Source organism: Protopterus annectens, chromosome 4.part1 (genome assembly GCF_019279795.1).
Source record: "Protopterus annectens isolate FY-2018-M chromosome 4.part1, PAN1.0, whole genome shotgun sequence".
Classification (NCBI taxonomy): Eukaryota; Metazoa; Chordata; order Ceratodontiformes; family Protopteridae; genus Protopterus; species Protopterus annectens.
In genome coordinates, this window is record NC_056734.1 from 490,216,105 (window position 1) to 490,234,551 (window position 18,447).

The following is an 18,447-nucleotide window of genomic DNA, read 5'->3' on the forward strand; positions in this document are numbered from 1 at the left end:
CCAACTGATTATGGCCTATAAAATCCTCTATAATCCGGACAATACTCCTGCACTTAAAAATATTATCACCCCCTATAACAATCCTAGACTGCTTCGATCCTCTAACAAACTACTAATTCAGACTAGCAAAATTAATAACACAGCCGGTGATTCTCTCTTTGCAAACACTGTAAGTAGATCCTGGAACTCTCTTCCAGTTGATATTACCTTACTTTCCACCTTAGGTCAATTTAAAACTAGACTCAAACAACATTTGTCACTTAACTGGCTATGTCAGTGTATCAAGCCTGGCTAACTCTCTTTAGAATGTGTAAAAATCTGTTAACCAGTTAACTGTCTAATTTAATTTAATCCTGACTTGTGCTCAGGATTAACTGTAACCTGTGGAACTTGTTTAACTTGCTTACTTATGTAATCTCTGTAAATAGACTGTTTGTAATATGTAATGCTGGTATTATGTAATGCTGTATCTGCTTACCCTTGGAGCTTTTCTCCCCGGGCCTTTGCTGAAAATGGACATGCATCCAGTCGGACTATCCCGGTCAACAAATGTAAAATAAAACTAAAATAAAATAAAAAATTAACATATTCCCTATCGTATGCAGTGCAAAGTCAGCCCAGACTGTCAGAAGTAATATATGGTATTCAGCTGCTAGAAACATATTTTACTAATTGTTGTTTGATATGTTGTTGCATCTGCTAAGTGCAAGTGCCCCCCCCCCCGAAAAAAATCTCAATATGCTTGGTCTTATACTTTAACAAGTAGTCAAATTGTTTATATCTTCACAGCTGATGTATTATTGTACTAAGTAACTATAATGAACCGGCAAAAATCATTCTAACTCATATGTCATATTACTTGGGACTCATAACAAATGGCTTTGTGTTGTTTACTCACCACAAAATTACTCTAAATGTTTAGTTCTGAATCTATAAGTAGTTACAAGCTCAACATTATGCCACTCCCAAGGTCATACAAAATGCAAAACAATTTTGTGTAGGGACTATGGTCCCCCTCTACCCCTGATGTGGGGCTATGCCCACACTTGTGATGTCCCTGGATACTAATTCTAAGATCACACAGACTTTTCAGAAAAGGGAAAACATACATTTACAAACATAGAACTCACCCTTTCCCTTCTCTACAAGCCCCACAATCAAGCACACAACATTCAATCTAGCTGGTGCTGAATCACTGAATCCTTGACAACAGGAAACACACAACCTTCCTGTTGTGATGGTTGGACAGATAGCACAGTAGAACAGAATAAAGTATAGCTCTCCCATGAAATTGTGATGAATTATGTTGCAGTGTATTAATTGTACTGAGGTATACTGAAATATGATGAACTATACAGAATTATACCATTTGCACTGAAACTTTTAAAACGTGTTCTAGCTCATATTGCACTGAATTATATGCATCCTTTACTCTTACACAACATTGTTATAACAATCCACCATTTAGTTCTTTTCCTTTCATATTACTGATGGTTGTCTCCCCCGACCTCCACTGTAAATAGACTCACCCCATTTAGATTATATGTCAACAGATGAAATCAAGCAATAAGATACAAAGTTGCCTACCTTCAATGCAAGGCAGAAAGCAGAGAATATACAAGTTCCAGAAGAATCTGTGGACAAGAAAACTCTGTGGATAATAACAAGGAATTGGAATACCCCAGATCTTGTTTTCATCAGTGGGAAGGGAGAAACTGCAAGAAAATGAGTCTGTGGGCTACAGTGACTTTGCCACACTTTTTATTTAAAATCTTTGAGGCAGGATTGAGAAAATGACTAGAGTGGAGGGATAGAAGCATGTGGGGTGGGGTAGATTTAAACCTAGTGAGAAGAAAAGTGAGGCAGAGACCAGAGGGCTGGGATGAACTCTGAAAGACCTGTTAGGGTATAGCAAGGAAGGTGTGTGCTTTAGAATCTGGTCATCCCTGTCAGAAGTAGAAAACAAAGGAGTAGTAGTTGGAAGAGAAAGCACGTTATGCCAGACACTCACAAGGGCTAAATAATGAATGGCTGTAAAGGCCAAAAAAAGAGGGCATACAAGAAGAAAAGAGATGGTATTGAAGTAGTTATGTGAAAATGGCTAAGTAAAGGACATTTACGGTAACAGTACAGCACCAGAGAAACAAAGTGAAGTAAAAGGTGATATAAATACTCTTTATCTTTATAAGGGAATGTGGAAGAAACTGGCCTGAGACTTGTTCTTTGAGGAATGTTTAAGTCAATATGAAGCAGTAGACCACAGGGAAAAAATTCTTTATTTCAGCATTTATAAAAAAAAAGTGGTAGGGCAGCAGCAGAGGTGAGGAAGCTGAGAAGTAAAGGCTATAAATCAGGAGATACCTAGGAAGGAGGAGGCAGGAAATGAGCAACTTTGTCTATAAGAGCATAATGTACAATAGACTTTCATAGAATAATACCCTTCCTCACTCACATGCTGAATGAATTAACAAGACTTTCACATATATAGCTGACAGGTCTATAATCCCACCTTGAGACTGCACTGGTAAAAGACGGCTGGAAGACAACAATTTCTTTCCTTTAGCTTCTCTGTAAAGCCAGACTTTAAGATGTGATACAATTTAAAAGCCTTACTTTTTTATACCCTCACAGCTTTAATTAAATTGCATATTTTGTCTAGGAAATTACAACCTCAAAGGACAGCCAGAGAACTCTTACTTTTCTGTTCCACACAGAGAAAGACATAAAAACACATTCTAGTCTTCAAAATTGCATTACACTTTTATTTTCTGCAATGTTATGTAATTTTTATTCCATTACAACAGCTATAACATTGACCAATATGGCTTCAAGGGAGTTAATTCTATTAAATAGAAGCAGATTTTATAACTTTATAAGTCACCCACTCAACAGAACAATTAATCAGTTAAGATAACATGCTGGAATAGTACAGAAAAAAAAATTAAAAACACAGCTTGGAATGTTATCAGAATATTCACATAATAAAGATGTTAAATATCAACTATACAATATGCAAACTGTGACTTAAAAATATTAATTATTAGCCACATTCGCAACACATTATCCCAAGCTGCAATTATAACTGATACACAATGCACCCTTTGAAGTTAATCACATAGGAACCATTCCCATACCAATTCATTATTCATACTTCCACAGAGTACTAAAGTACCAAACTTTAAAATATATCTAAACTCCTTTTTCTATAATAGATATTTTACTCTAATCCCCAGCATAGTAGGAGAATCTGGCATAAAACACACACACACACACACACACACACACACACACACACACACACACACACACGCACGCACGCACGCACGCACACACACACACACACACACACACACACACACACACACACACACACACTAGCTGTGTTATCATTACCCTGTTGAAGTTTGCAAAGTATTGTACCATGGACTTGTCAAAGTCATTTGCTGATATACGTCATGTCTTGTAGGTCAATTTAAGTTAAAAATGTAATACCTCCCCATCTTTAAGTTCTCACCCTTGCATTTTGTCTACTGTATTGAGTTTGTGTCCTTCAGTATTCAACAATGCAATGTTCAAGCTGGGGTAATATTTATTGTCATAACTCTCAGTTCCAAGACAATCTCCCCAGTGTCATATAACTGAAAGTCATTGCAAAAAATAAAAATAAAATAAACATGCGCGCACACACACACACACACACACACACACACACACACACACACACACACACACACACACATATATATAGAGAGAGAGGGGGGGGAGATGTGGTGTATGCATGTGTGTGTGTGTGTGTGTGTTTAGGGAGAAGGTCTGACCATGCTATGGCATTTTTTTCATGAACACAAACAAATGGGTCATGCTTTAAAACATTTGTATGATTTCAGTCTTAACTTGTATTTCAAATTGTATGTTAACAATAATTTCTCAATAAGAAATGTTGACTTGCATTGTTATTTGATTGAAGTAATATGACAGGAGGAAGGAAAAGACACATAGGAAACTGTAATTAGTATACAGAAGACAAGACAATATTTGAACATATTACGTAAATATTATATAGAATTGCAAAATTGCCACAGGGAACTTCATAAATGCTAACTAAAACTGATTAAAATGAAGTGGCACTTCAAAGGGAACAGGGTATCATTTAGGAACCATTATAAATGGAGGACAATGGGACAACTAAATGAAAAGTGAAGTTATACACAATAAACATCTCAGAACCAAGGTGGCTTACAGTAAAAAAGAGAAAAAGAAGAGGCCAAACTAAAAGTATTTACTTTAATAAAAGAATAAAGGTAAGAGATGGGTATTATTTACTAATGAAGGCATCAGTAACTTATCTGTTCAGAATGACGGTCAGTGATAGATAAATGGAAATTAAAAAAAAAATTGAATACATAATAATAATAATAATAATAAGACGAAGAAACTTTTATTCAGAAAAGAAAAAAATGACTGGTATTAAAACATAAAAAGATAGGTAAAAAGAATGGGTCCTGTTTTAGTGTGTAGAAGCCATGTTCATCATTTTTATAAATGTCTCTAAAGCAGAAATCTTTCCCTTTCAGTAGAATAGAATTGACATATTTCATCTTGATTGTTGATGTAAGCCATGACATGTTATGAACATTTTACTATGCTGATGTACTTTGTCTTATAACTAGACCTGTCAAAACAAATAATGTAAGGCACTTTTACATGGTGTCATTTTAACAGTTAGATCATTTCACTTGCAAAGGAAGAGGGTAATTTTATTAAAAATCCCTGCTGCCAATATTTATGCATTAAAGGTTATATTTGACTACTTATACTAAGATGCACAACCCCTTCCCATGAAATCAGTACAGTTAATTGATGTGTTGTGTGGAGGTGAAGGTGCACATACCAGCTGATGTCAAATAGTCAGTGATGTCATACAGGCCTCATACTATGTATATGTAATGTGCTTTGCCGTAAGAAAAACCCTATACAAGTAGGATTGTTTGGATTAGGGAACAGTATATGTAACTATCTTCTAATTGATACAACACATCCCATGGGTTGGCTATCACAGATCTAGGTATACATTAAAGCATACATGCTGCAAAGTTGGCCGGCAGAACTTTAATGTTTTCACAATGTCCTTTGTTTTCTTCTTGTCACAAAATGACAGCATAACAACTTGTTTAGAGTAAATTATTTTAAGTATTTTATATATATTAGCAGTACAAATCAACTAACTCAACCAAAATACTCCTACAAATGAAAGTCACAGTTTAGGAATCCACTTAATATGCTTAGGACAACAGAAATTAATCAAATACTTCATGCCTTCTTATAAGATTTTAAAATTGGAAACTCCTGATCAAGTTGGGCAAATAAGTCACCTATGTCAGAGTCCCAGGCACCCATGAAATCCTTTATCATAGTTGCAAACAATAGCAATGCTGTTCAGACTCATGTAGTGCCTACACATTATCTATTTTTTCCCCAACCTGTATTTGGGAATGATAATATCTAAACCACTGTATTTATTAAATTATATTTAAGGAGTAAACTAAAATGGCAACGTTGAGCCATGAATAATGTCAACTTTGTATATGTCAGGTGTGTTTTGATCAAGTCGATAAAACTTGAATGGTGTACCAACAGAATTGGATCATTTCACCATCACACTCATCTCTCAGTGATGTATGGTTGTCATACACCTGATTCAAGAACAATTTAATTATAACACTTAAGTGATTCCATTGTTACAAAACTGTGTCTGTCAGTGGAGTTTGTATACAACTGGATGAAATTGCTTACTGTACCTGTATCCACTAATGTGTGTTGGGGAGGAATATGTGTGTGTGTGAAAAGAATGATGACTTTATGAATTTGGTGGTATTAACTGCTAAATTACGGGAAGGGTATAATAGAACATGTAAGCCTTATTGATTGCTAAATCAGTTATAAGAAAGTTCCAGATATTGCTCCCTAATGGAAACTGAATAGCTTCAAACAGATAGGCTACAAAAGCAGCCTTCATCTTTAGGGAAGTTTTGATGCAGACTTACTTTTTTTCCTCACATTTTTATATAACAGCTTGAAGTTTATCTTTTTTATATGTTACTCTTACTACAGGTAACATGCGATTTTTTTAACATCTGTGTTCAGGAATTTGAGGACACAAACCATTGTAAAAGAAGAATGTGATTATTAAACAGGCTCCAAGTTATAAATGTTGTTTTATGTATTTGTTATCCTGGTAAGCACCTGCACACAAGTGTCCTTTTTCAGCAATAATGCTGCAGAAATGTCTGGTTTAAATAACTTGCTCAGAGTCCTGCAGTAGGAAAATGGAGGCAGACTGAATCAAACTCTGGACTACAGGATGCAGTTTGTTCATGGCTAGCCTTAATCCCTTTCAGTAACTGATAAACTGGACCAGGCTGAATTCCTTAGCTGCATTAAATTATTATGTACCCTTGGCTAGAGGGTATTTTCTCCTGTATTGCTTGACTTGAGTTGGTAGGAGCTAAATAGTGGTCTAACCAAGATACTGCTTGATATTTAAAATTGTTATAACTCTTCTGAGTGATTTGTCATTTATTCTGCCGAAATTATATATTACTTAGGCATTACTCAGGAGTTCACTACTTTATTGCAGCAACACCTTATCACGGTACTGATAATTGGAGCCTGTCGAATAATCACATTTTTCTTTTACAATGGTTTGTATCCTCAAATAAATAATGTCATGATTCGCAAGAGCTAACACTACTGCTATTGGACAGTGATACACAACAGCTTTTACTACCCAGTCAGCTTATTTCTGAGGTGGACAAAGTCATAGCATCCATTTAATGGAAGGATGAGAAAGCTCTCTGCCAGAGTTACCACTTTTTTACATGTTCATACAGGGGTATTTCTTGACAAAGCATGCAATTTTCTAGAACAAGCCAAAGTAATGCAAAAAATGTATTTAATCCTTGTTAGCAAAATAAAAACTCAATGATGCAGAATTTCAGTGGTTTCTATTTTTAAATCATTTTAAGGTGTTTCATATGTGGTAACACGCACTCTCACAACATTTAGAGGAAGTTAGGAAATATTTTCCCTGAAAATTCCAAGATGTTTCAATTCCTCTTTTTTTCCCTGGTTAGGAGACTGACCATATCAGGACCATTTACTGAAACGACAGACAGGTGGTAACCCTACTCTGCAAATCTGTCTAGCAATGAAAGATGGAAAATTTACACTGTATATCTCTTTATTTCTAGAAGGTGAACCTTTTGCCCTGACAGGGCTCCATTACTCATTTTATATACCAGCCAGACTTTTGGTTTTAAACCTTTTAATTTACTCTACAGATGTTTCTGTTGCTTTGTGTTTAGTGAGTACACATGCAAAGGAAATTAATATCGGTCACAGCTTTTGTTCTCTTTGCAAGGAAAGTAATCATAGATTGTGAAAGTATGAAGTGACAAATAAATTAGAAGACTGGTTGTCAGTAGAAAAAGAAAAGTATGGATTTGAAGAGATGACCACAAATGTTTGGCCTCACCATCATCCATCCCACCCTTACCCCAAAACACATATATATTAGAACAGACAGAAACTGACATGTAAGGAAGCTACAGGAATATAATTCTTAGACTATATTTCCACCGACTGCCAACCCAATAACAGATCTGTTTCTGCTGTCTCTGTTAGAAATCACAGTATACATGTGATGAATCTAATTCTTACATAACACACCTATGAATTACAATTGTAAGGTTTAATATCTGACTGTAATGTATGACTAGCACCACATCAGTGAAAAAAAAACATAATAAATTGATTAATTCTTTGGGGTGTGGGATCTTTCCCAACCTTAAACTCATTAATTAGTATAGCTAGCCATTTAACTGTCTCACATACAATCGATTGGTAAACATGATAATGGATGGCACAGCGAACTCAAATGGCAATAGAAGTGTACATCACACGGTCACTGATTCACACCTACTAAAGCCTGAGAGTGACCAAAACTGGAAGCCGTTCCATGATCTGTGTGAAACAGATTGCTGTAGATTTCATAAGGTTTCTTATCAGTTGTGCATGCGGTAAAACCAGCAGCACACTTCTTGTAAACAGGTTAGCACTGGCAGTCATGCTTGAGATAATAAGAAGTAAAGCTGGTTAAAAATAACATGAACTACACTGGGATGAAACAAGATAATATGCTAAGATGACGGAGAGTACAATAGAATTGCTCCTGCTTTATTTGCATATAGTACAAATAAGAGTGACAAATTAAACTGATTAGAATCAGTGGCCTAATATTTTAGCAAAACATATTAACTAGTTGCATAAGTGATTAGACACACAGCAACATACATCTTCATTTATCCAATACCTGCTCCAGGTTTTGATTTATTTTAATACGAGCAGTCAGAAGGGAATGCATTGTTTCCATTTATTGTTGGGATGTAATTCTGTGATTTGTTTGTTTAGCAAATGCCGTTACTGACATTGGGCTTACCCTTGCTGAATCAGCAGTATCACTCAGAACCCTGTATACAGGCATTTTCACTTCAGTATGATTAACCAATAATATTCAGAATTACTGTTGCATGAAAACAGAATAAAAAAAAATGCTACAGTACAAAAATCACTGATGGTAATAAAAAACACCCGATTTGATTTACAGTTCTTTTTCCAGCTTATACAGTCCCTGGGTATGTAATAATTGTGTATTAATATAATATTCTGTATTTTGTTTGCATTTGTGGAGATATTTATTATGTGTTTAATATCCACACATTACCTAAACAGCTATAGATCTCTGTATGATACTTTTGTTCTACTTGAAAGGGTACAATAGTAAAATAAAATTGCAATTCCTCTCTAAACGTGTGACTTGAAAGCACAGAAATTTATAGTTTTATTTTAAAGTCATCCATCTCAAATAATTACTTTTATAAAGCCCTTAATAGGAAGACATTTTAATCATACTTTTCCTGTATCACAATTCAACACTTTTTTAACTGAGTGCTTTATGGGTACTGTTGGACCAGATAACAACATGCTTTTTATAGTTTTAACGTAGTGCTATTAAGTTAAACAAATGAAATCATTACATTCTGAGCCTCATTAAATGAGTCCAGCCTGAGCAATCCTGCATACCAGAACTGTAATGCAATCATGTATTGGACAGCTGTTCTTTAATTGCAGCAATCAGATTTATCCACTGTCAGATTGGTTTACTCTTATTCTTTCTCAGGCTCATATCTTTAGTGGAGGTTGTCAAATCTAGACCTCCACACTGCAATAATGCAATTATAAGGTAATCTGAGGGATAAAGTACGTGGGAATGGAAGAGATAATATACTCCCAACCAGTTCCTACACACTCAGGTTTTAGTGCTAACGTTCCCAGCCATCTAGGAAGTAAGTTTTAAATAACCAACGCTAATGAATTAAACTTTAGAATGTTTAATATGAATAATGCAGGACAGTTAGGTTTTATTTCATGTACCTGTGTAAGTTATACTGCTGTGTTTTATAAGTAAAAGGATTTTCATTTTCACACTAACAATATCTATATCTATCTATCCATCTATCTCTCTCTCTCTCTCTCTCTCTCTCTCTCTATATATATATATATATATATATACATAAATACCCATAGATATGCATTGTGTGTGTGTGTGTTTCTGTATATATATATATATATATATATATATATATATATATATATATATATATATATACATATACATATATACATATTGTATGTATATTTGCACATTGACTATGTTATAACTTGATTACCATAGGCTATGTATTGTTTATATCACCTGTTTGTTTTATGTTTTGTCTGCAGCTTTTCTCCCCGGGCCTCCGCTGATAGCTGTGGTAAATATAAGGCGTAAACAAGGGCACCTGCACCCTAGCTGTGGTGAATATGAGTACACAAGGGCACCTGATCCCTAGCTGTGGTGAATATGTAGCTGGATAGTGATTTTAGTCAAGTTTTGTAAATGTATGGTGCACAAGCCATTTTAGTGTGCTGTAAGACTACTAGAAAGTCACAGAATAATGATGATGATGCACAATTTAGTTTCATTGTGGGCCATGAGGGAGTAATCTATTTATATAGAAAGGAGCATAGATGCTTGAATATGGTGTTAATATGAAAATGCTTATGACAATGAATAATGTGTACAGGGGTGTTAATGGGTAGTGATTAGTGGTGGGGGGGGCTTGAAAGGGAAGGAGTATTTGTACACTTGACAGTAAGGTATCTGCAGAGGTAAACCAGATACTATATGATAACACAGAAGGTAGTCAGGCTAGTAAATCCTTGAGTGGAGTAGGATTGCAGGGGTTTGCTTCAAAGCATTTTTTCAAATATGCAAATATGATTCTTTAGTTTGAAGCATTTCTATTTAATGATATACTAATAGCAGCTGTATCTATGTGGTCCACAAATATGTGTTCAACTTATTGTTTTCTTTTTCAGGAAAATGAAGAAACATATACTAGAATCTGGAGCATCTGGATAGACAAAGATTATAAAACAAGTGATGAACATCAGAGTGCTGAAGGGAGAAACAGAGAAGGTAGGTGTAGCTGATAGCTTACATTTCTGATACAGCACCCAGGGGCAGCAAAGTCTTACTACAACAAGGGCTAAGAAGAGGATAACAGTGGGCAGTGGGACGTGTGAGTGTTAGTAGCCTTTATTGTTAAGAATGAACACACTGTATAGTGTGGGGCTCCTACTGATGCACAGATATATGCTTCCGTTGGGTATTGGAGAATAGCACTAACTTAATTTTATTCTTCTTATAACTCAGCCTCTGGCTTGACCTCTCCCTGACCCGTGCGTATTCTACCTAATTTAAACAAATGACAAGAGCAATAGATATTTAAAAGTAGCCCATTGTAAATCTCATCACCTTACTCCTGATCAAGAACTGTACAAGGAAAACGAAAGCAAATTTCCTGTTGTAAGGTACTTGTTATGATCACTAACAAGTGATTCAATCATAAGCACTCAGAGACTACAGATAATACTTAATGAATTATGCGATTTCATATTCCAGTCTCCTAAAATCAAACAGCATTGCAAATCCTTAGAAATAGTGTGATGGCTACCCATCATATTCCATGCATCAAACACAGCAGATCCCTAAAAATAGTATGATGGCTACCCATCATATCCCATGCCTCCATAGTGACTTGCACCACAACTTATAGTTTACCAAGTCTTGAGTGGTGTCACTCACAAACTCCATCTCTCTCTTCCCTCTCTTTGTCTATCTCTCTCTGGACACCGAATTCTCTGTGATTCATTCCTCCTCACAATAGTCATTTTCTGTCACCCGTCATCAACTATACTGTTCCCCTAAACATGAATATATTGGTGTGGGGACAAATCTTCTATCAACTGGGGCATGTCATTCTGGGGAAAAAATATCAAAAATCTGAAATAAAATAGCGAGCCTTCATAATCTTTGGGATATTTGACATGATTTTGCTTTCTTTGTGTCTTCTTAAGGAATCAGAATTATTTAATCAAATATTTATCCTATCCATTTGGGCCATTAGTGATATAAATGGACATGATTTCATCCAGTAAACAAAACAAAACAAAACTTTCATCTAGCGTTTGTCTGGAGTATACCACATGGAAAAAAGTCTGAACATTTGAAATAAAAATATTGCATTTTACTATAGTACCCAGTATATTAGCTAATCTTCAGTACATAGAAATAACAATGCCTGTTGAGGTGCTGTAAGTACATTACTGACTTGGAAACTGACTCTATTTAACCTCTGTTGACAGAGTTCCAAAAAAAGAGCATGCTGTCAAGAGGTGATTTCTGTAGATTTGTTCTCATTCACATCTGTTGTGTGGTCACACCTCCACATCATGATAACTCAGCTTTCAGTGAGCCTTACATCATTTTCTTATCTCTTCCATCAGCACTTTTATTTGTAATTTCTTACTTTTCTGCATCACTCCAGTCCTTTTACAGGTTTACAACTCCTAGTCCTTTTGAGGATGCAGATATTGCATACAGCACTGTCTTGACCTATAGCACAACAGAATGACAAAAATACTGCAAAGTCTTCTTAACTCCTTCCTCATTCTCTGGCATGTCCCACTTACCTTATCAGAAGTTCTGTTGGTGTATAACTTAAGGCACAACATTTTTTTCATTTGTTAACCAGATAAGTCTACTAGGTACAAATGTCACATGAACACAGGGTGGACATGCAGACTCAGCATAGATGGCACCTTAGCCGAAAATTGAATCTGGGAACCTTTTGCCGTGAGGCAACAGTACTATATGCTGTGCCACCGTGCCGCCCTCTGCCATAAGTTGAAAGCTGTGAAAATAGCTTAGGTTAGATTATGAAAAACATATGCATTAAAGGAAAATGCTGTAAAAATGAACACTCCAAACTTTATACCTATTCGTGTCCCCCCCAAAAAAAGCACCTTCCTAGTCTACCCAGGAGTATTAACAACTAAAGGTACTACAGTAACAGACAAGCATGCCACGTAATAAAGATGGCCTAGCATCTCAATTCAAAAAGCTAGTGAACAAGTAAGTAATCATTGATCTATGCCAAGATCTAGAAGCCTCTGTCAGAGTAACCTCCCTTGACCAGCTGAATTATAGTCCTCTGCAGTTTACTGGTGTTAGGTTAAATAATTTATATAGAAAATATATGTTTCTATTTCTCTAGCTAGTTAACTTACTTTGTAATTACTAGTATGCATCATTAATAATTTGGTGATAAAACTAGCATTTATTTGTTGATATTGTGGACATTTTGTGTCATGTATTTTGTGGGTTGAACCGTATTACTTAAGATGCTGTCATTTTCTCAGTGCAGTGTTCAGAATAGTACCCCTACAGAAATAGTTTTTAGATTGCTCTTTATAGAGAGAATAGTGGGACTTGTCCATTCTTTTACTGGACTGACTATGCAGCCAATATTTGGAGCTGGATAGCTTCTTGTCCCTTGAGGTGATGGATTCAGATGCAGTGGCCCCCACCACCATCTACCCCTTGTGTACCTAAAAAACATAGAAGTAAGGCAAGAAAGATGCCTCAGCCTACAGCTTGTGACTCCGCAGTAATCTTAAGCAGGTTATCAGACCACTCACTTTCTTTTACCTCCAGGTCTCCTGACGTACTTCTCAACTTTGTAGCACAAAAAATCTGGACAAAGCCTAAAATAATGGGGGGGGGGGTCAAAGGCCCAAAAATCAGGACAGATTTTAAATATTGCTCTTACAAACTTGGAAAGGCACTAGAATAAGAGGATTTGTGTTAGCATGCATTTTCTGTAGAATTTCAAGTCTGAAACTCAAATATATTTAATTATTTACTGATGTCAAAGTCAGGGATTTTCCAGAAAGCCACAAATTTTATGAGGAACAGACCAAAAATATGAGGCAAAAAATCTGGGGATTCTGCGAAAATCTGGACAGATGAGAGGTATGCTTCCTGGTGTGATGCTATTACCACAACTGTGCATGACACAAGGGTTAGACACATCCTCTGGGGCTATATCAATACCTGATTTGGTACAAAAGGACCAAACTGAGTAGATGCAGGGTACGTCGTGGGTGCAGAAGCTGTTTCCGGTGTTGATACATCTTCTCCAGGGATTCTTCCTGCAGTGTAATGCATGAAAACAAGAGTCAGAAGATCCATTATGTTGCAAGGCAACAGTCTCTGTCTGGGTTTCCACCTGAGGTGCTGGCTATGGCTAGATCCATTTTTCAGGCAGTTGATTATGGGGTGCAAACCCAGGTTATGAATACTACCAGGACCCACACCCCAGTCAACCATCCAGGGATCCCGCTTTTGAAAGGGATTCAGAATCTGACATTTTAGAAGTGTCAGTGTCTGATTAGTCAGCTTCCATTGAGGATGGACAGGTGCAGCAAACCAAGCAGATGTTTTTTTTCCCAAATGCTGGCTGGATTTAAGGATGTATTAACTGCAAGCAATCTTCATCTGATCCCATGGTCAGTAGGATATATGGTATTTTGGAGGAGGAGACCCCAGACATGGCAACCTTCCCTCCATTAATTCCAGTACCGGAAAATGTTTTTTAAGAAATCTTGCAATCCTCCTCTATTGAATTAGTCTTTGCCTACAAAAGTATCTAAGAAATTCAGGGTGTGCTTGACTATGCCTGGTCTCTAAGCCCACTTGTCTGTGGATCCTGCTGTTGTGCCCCCAGTGACTACTTCCAACAAAAAGGCTGTCTTCATCAAGCCCAGTTTTTTTTAAATAAGCTAGACAAGTGGCTAGAATCTCAGGGAAAGAAGCTGGCTCTATCAAGCATGGAAACCTCTAAGGTGTTAAACTATCAGTGTTTAATATGAAAGTTTGTGTTGAGGTATATGCATAGTTTAGATTAACTCTCTGCATTGCTACCTGCTGAACAGAAAGTCTGTGTCAAAAAAAATGTGTCCAATGTTTCTCATGTGTCAAAACAATCTTTAGAGAGTGCCTTGGAAGGGGCTAATACTATTTCTTGAAATGCAGTGACATCTGTGATTATAAGGAGGTATGCCTGCTTCCATAGTCAAAACGTTTCTGATAAGTTAAAAAACAACATTATGAATGGTGCACTTCATTCTGGTTGTATGTTTGGTACAGCAGCTATCAGATTCTTACACTGGTATGACAGGGTATACTAATGCAAGTTGTGTCTAAAATGTTCCATATTCCCAGGCTTCCCTGCAGTAAGCAGAATAATGTTCATTGGTTCAACAAACAGAAGTTCCAACTGAACAAAAACCAAGGCAATAAAAAAAATGTCTGGATGAGAACTCTGCCAAACTTAACAAGAGAGGTTCCTTTCTCAAAAATGCTAACCCCCTTCCATCCTATGACTATGACTATGTCAAGGCACAGCACCCATTTTTCCCAAGTCCCCCTCTGGGTGTCCCATCTTGAAAGTTATTTCTCAACAAGGCAGCTTGGCTATCAGCAGTTTCAGACAAATGGGTGTTCAACACTAATGACAGAGGTTACAGATGGCAGTGGAAGGAATATCTGCCTCACTTCAAGGGGGTGCCCCCTTGCCCACTGGACCAGACCTTTTTATTCCCTCCTATACTCCAGCAAATGATGGACTCAGGGGTCATAGAACAGGTCCCTCCTTTAGAAAGAATGAAATGTTTCTAGCTCAGACTTTTCATGGTTCCCAAGAAAGAGCTGAAATGGAGACTAGTGTTGGACCTGTCCTTCCTGAATTCCTTTGTCAAGGTCACCAACTTCAAGATGCTCACTCTGCAGGCAGTGCCACTTCCTTTGCTTCAGGGTGACATGGACTTGAAGATTGATATCACCATATCTCTATTGCTCATCCTTTCAGGAGATATCTGAGATTTGTTGTGTCTTGTTTCCACTGTCAGTACTCTACATTGCCCTTTGGGGTATCCACTTCACCTTGAGTATTTACCAAATGCCTTTTTCTGGTAGTGACTCAGGGCTGGACTCTTGGTATTCACATCTTTCCTTAACTTAGATGTCTTGGTGATCTGTGCAGAGTCTGTATCCAGGTGTTTGGAATCACTAGAGAAAGTCTCAACTTTACTCTCCCACCCATGGTTCAAGTTGAATTTTCAAAGCCATGTCTGACAGCCTTGTCTTCCTGGGGTTCTTAATCGACTCTGAAAAAAGAATGGCCTTTCTTCCCAAAGCCAATGTCTTGCCTTACCAGATGGTGTTTCAGGAATTCTCCAGAAGGTACTTCACCACAGCAAGAGAATTCTGAAAAATTCTAGGATTTATAGTGCCCATGAATCTCATGGTACCACTGGCCCATCTCCACACGAGGAACATTTAATGATATGTCCAAAATTGTTAGATCCAGCATGTACATTATCTAGAATCTCAGTTACTGCTGCTGTCCTACATCAGACAAGAGTTACAGTGATGAAGAACACACTTGAGTATCAATCCAGGTCTTCCTTTCTTCCATCCTCTTCCAACACAATCTGTCTAAACAGATTCATCCATGTCAATTAGAATGCAGGTGTAGGCCAATATGGGGCACAAGGATTCACAGAAGCACATCAATATCAAAGAAATATTGGCAGTGATCCCACTCAAAGGTGGATCAAGTACTAGATGACCTACGTGGCTGCCTAGGACACGTGTTGGCTGGAAGGAGCCATGTTGGCTTGGGGGACTCCAGATTCACTATAAAAATAAAAGTGTATTTGTTAAGTAAAAAAACTCAGTGGGATCCTTCATTAGACGCAGCAAGCATTAGGAATATGCAGGAAAACTTCCTTACCTTGCAATTTCCATAATCCATAGGAACCTCCTCATTAGGGCAATGTTCTAACATCATCTAAATCCATGTGGTAGATTTAAGCTGACATCTAAACCCATGCTAGAAGCTGGAGTTACAAAACACAGCGCAAACAAGATTGATATGCAGCATGGGTGAGTGCACAGCAGAGCTTCTCTCCTTAAAGGTGTGTGTGTGTGTGTGTGTGTGTGTGTGTGTGTGTGTGTGTGTGTGTGTGTGTGTGTGTGTGTAATGCTCCTGTTAGGGGCACTGTCAAGTTAAGTTATTCTACTCATAGTCAAACCCTTACCATTAATAACTAAAGGCAGGCAAGTGCCTTAAACCTTTACACCAACTGCCAGTTCTCTTCTGATTTTATTTTTTTGCTTTGTTAATCACATAGGATTATAATCTGTCAATGTCATGCATAGAGTTCCAAAGCTCTGCTGTTCAGTGTTAGTGGTGCAACTGGTAGCACACTGGCTTTTGGTGCAGAAGGTTGTGAGTTCTCTTCCCACAACAAAATAGATTAATTGCTGAAACTACTGTGCAGCATAAGGGAGGGATAAGGGTGTTGTACTCGCGTGTGTTTTCCTTTAGATGAGATGCCTAGTAACTTTGAGCCTCTTGTCAGTTTTCCTGACATTTCCTACTGTAATATTACCAGCACACCACGTTTGTTTTTGTTTTTGCTAATGTAACATAGGTAATTTATTCTTCAAGGGCAGCAAACACTGAATTTGCAGATGAAACACTAAAATGCAAAGTTGTTTGCCAGTAACAATTTCTTCATTGGTTACAGATCTCTTTAATGTGGAATTATTCAGATGACTTTTACCCCTGCAGAGATTGTGCATATTGACTGATATTGCTGGACTGTACATTTTGTTTAATTGCTAACTAGAAAAATGTTCAAAACTACAAATTTAAAACACACTCTTAACAAGTGGTGCTAATTTATACAAGGAGTATAATACATGGTCCTAAAAATGTGTACAAGGGGCACATGGTTTGAAAACAGATGAAAGGTAAACTTAATCTGTCAATGGCCACATGCATTTTCTATGAATATGGGTTTTAATGCAGTTTAAATGAATGTGAGTTTCAAGGGCAGAGAAGTTTACTGTTGTTTATGCTGTCTGTTTTCTTTGTGAGACTGTACTGTTTTGTTTAGCAAATAGCTACCAGTGTTTGTGCGATAAAATTTGATATAAAAGTTTTAAATTAAATCCAAATATCTGTAATAACTGTAGAAGTAAAGCAGAAAATAATATGCACACAGATTTGAACAGTGTTTATGGTAACTAGGGTGAAAAAGCCAAGTAATGGGACACTGAAATGGCTGCTGGGGATGAGCCTGAACCATTAACCTGCCTATGGCCTCATTTGACCATGATTCAGCTCTGATCCCATGCCTTGAAAGTCTTTCACCACTTATGGACTTCCCAGAATCTAAGAATAAGTGAGAAAGGATACTTCATACCTTGGATGTACATCAGCAGCTCAGGTACTGCTTTGACAAAAGAAACCCTTTAGGAAGGCTAAAATTATTTTTATTTACTACACAGTGGCAAAGAAGGGTCAACCTGTCTCAAAGCAAACCTTTGTATGCTGGTTGTCCTCTGTTAACTTTTTGTTACACCCATTAAAGGTAAAGGTACATTCCCCAGGGCCTGTTGCTCTTCAGCGGTGTACTGGAAAAGAGTGAACTCTGGAAGTATTCTATATGCAGCCACTTGGGCCTTTGTCCAAACCTTCATGAAGCACTATCAGCTGGATGCCTGTTCTACATCCAGAGCAGGTTTCACTGAGACCAGTCTACAGGGATTCCTGGATCCTTATTCTTCCTCATTCCAGGTTGGGTAAGCTTTGGGAATCTATCCATATGCCAGTAAGGCAGTGTGTTTGTTGAATGTAGTATAGTTGCAGAAGTCCTATTTACCTGTGTCACAAAAGAAAATATTGCCACCCCAGCTCACTGGGATTTTGTAAATGATTATATGGTATTTGTGAATATTAATATGATATATAAAGAAGTGTGACAGAAGGCGACATTGCCAGCCTAGCTATCTGGAATTTTGTAAATAATTATATGTGAGTTGTGAATGTCAATACAATTCATATGCTGGTGTCACAAATGTATTAGAAC

General features: G+C 37.1%; 1 long non-coding RNA gene across 1 annotated transcript in view; it reads left to right on the forward strand.

The window, feature by feature from the left end:
* Nucleotides 1-18,447, forward strand: part of LOC122801383 — a 137,290-nt gene that overhangs the window by 116,075 nt on the left and 2,768 nt on the right. Inside the window, exon 2 of the long non-coding RNA XR_006364703.1 lies at nt 10,480-10,579. This is a non-coding gene — a long non-coding RNA (uncharacterized LOC122801383). The remainder of the gene's footprint in view (nt 1-10,479; nt 10,580-18,447) is intronic.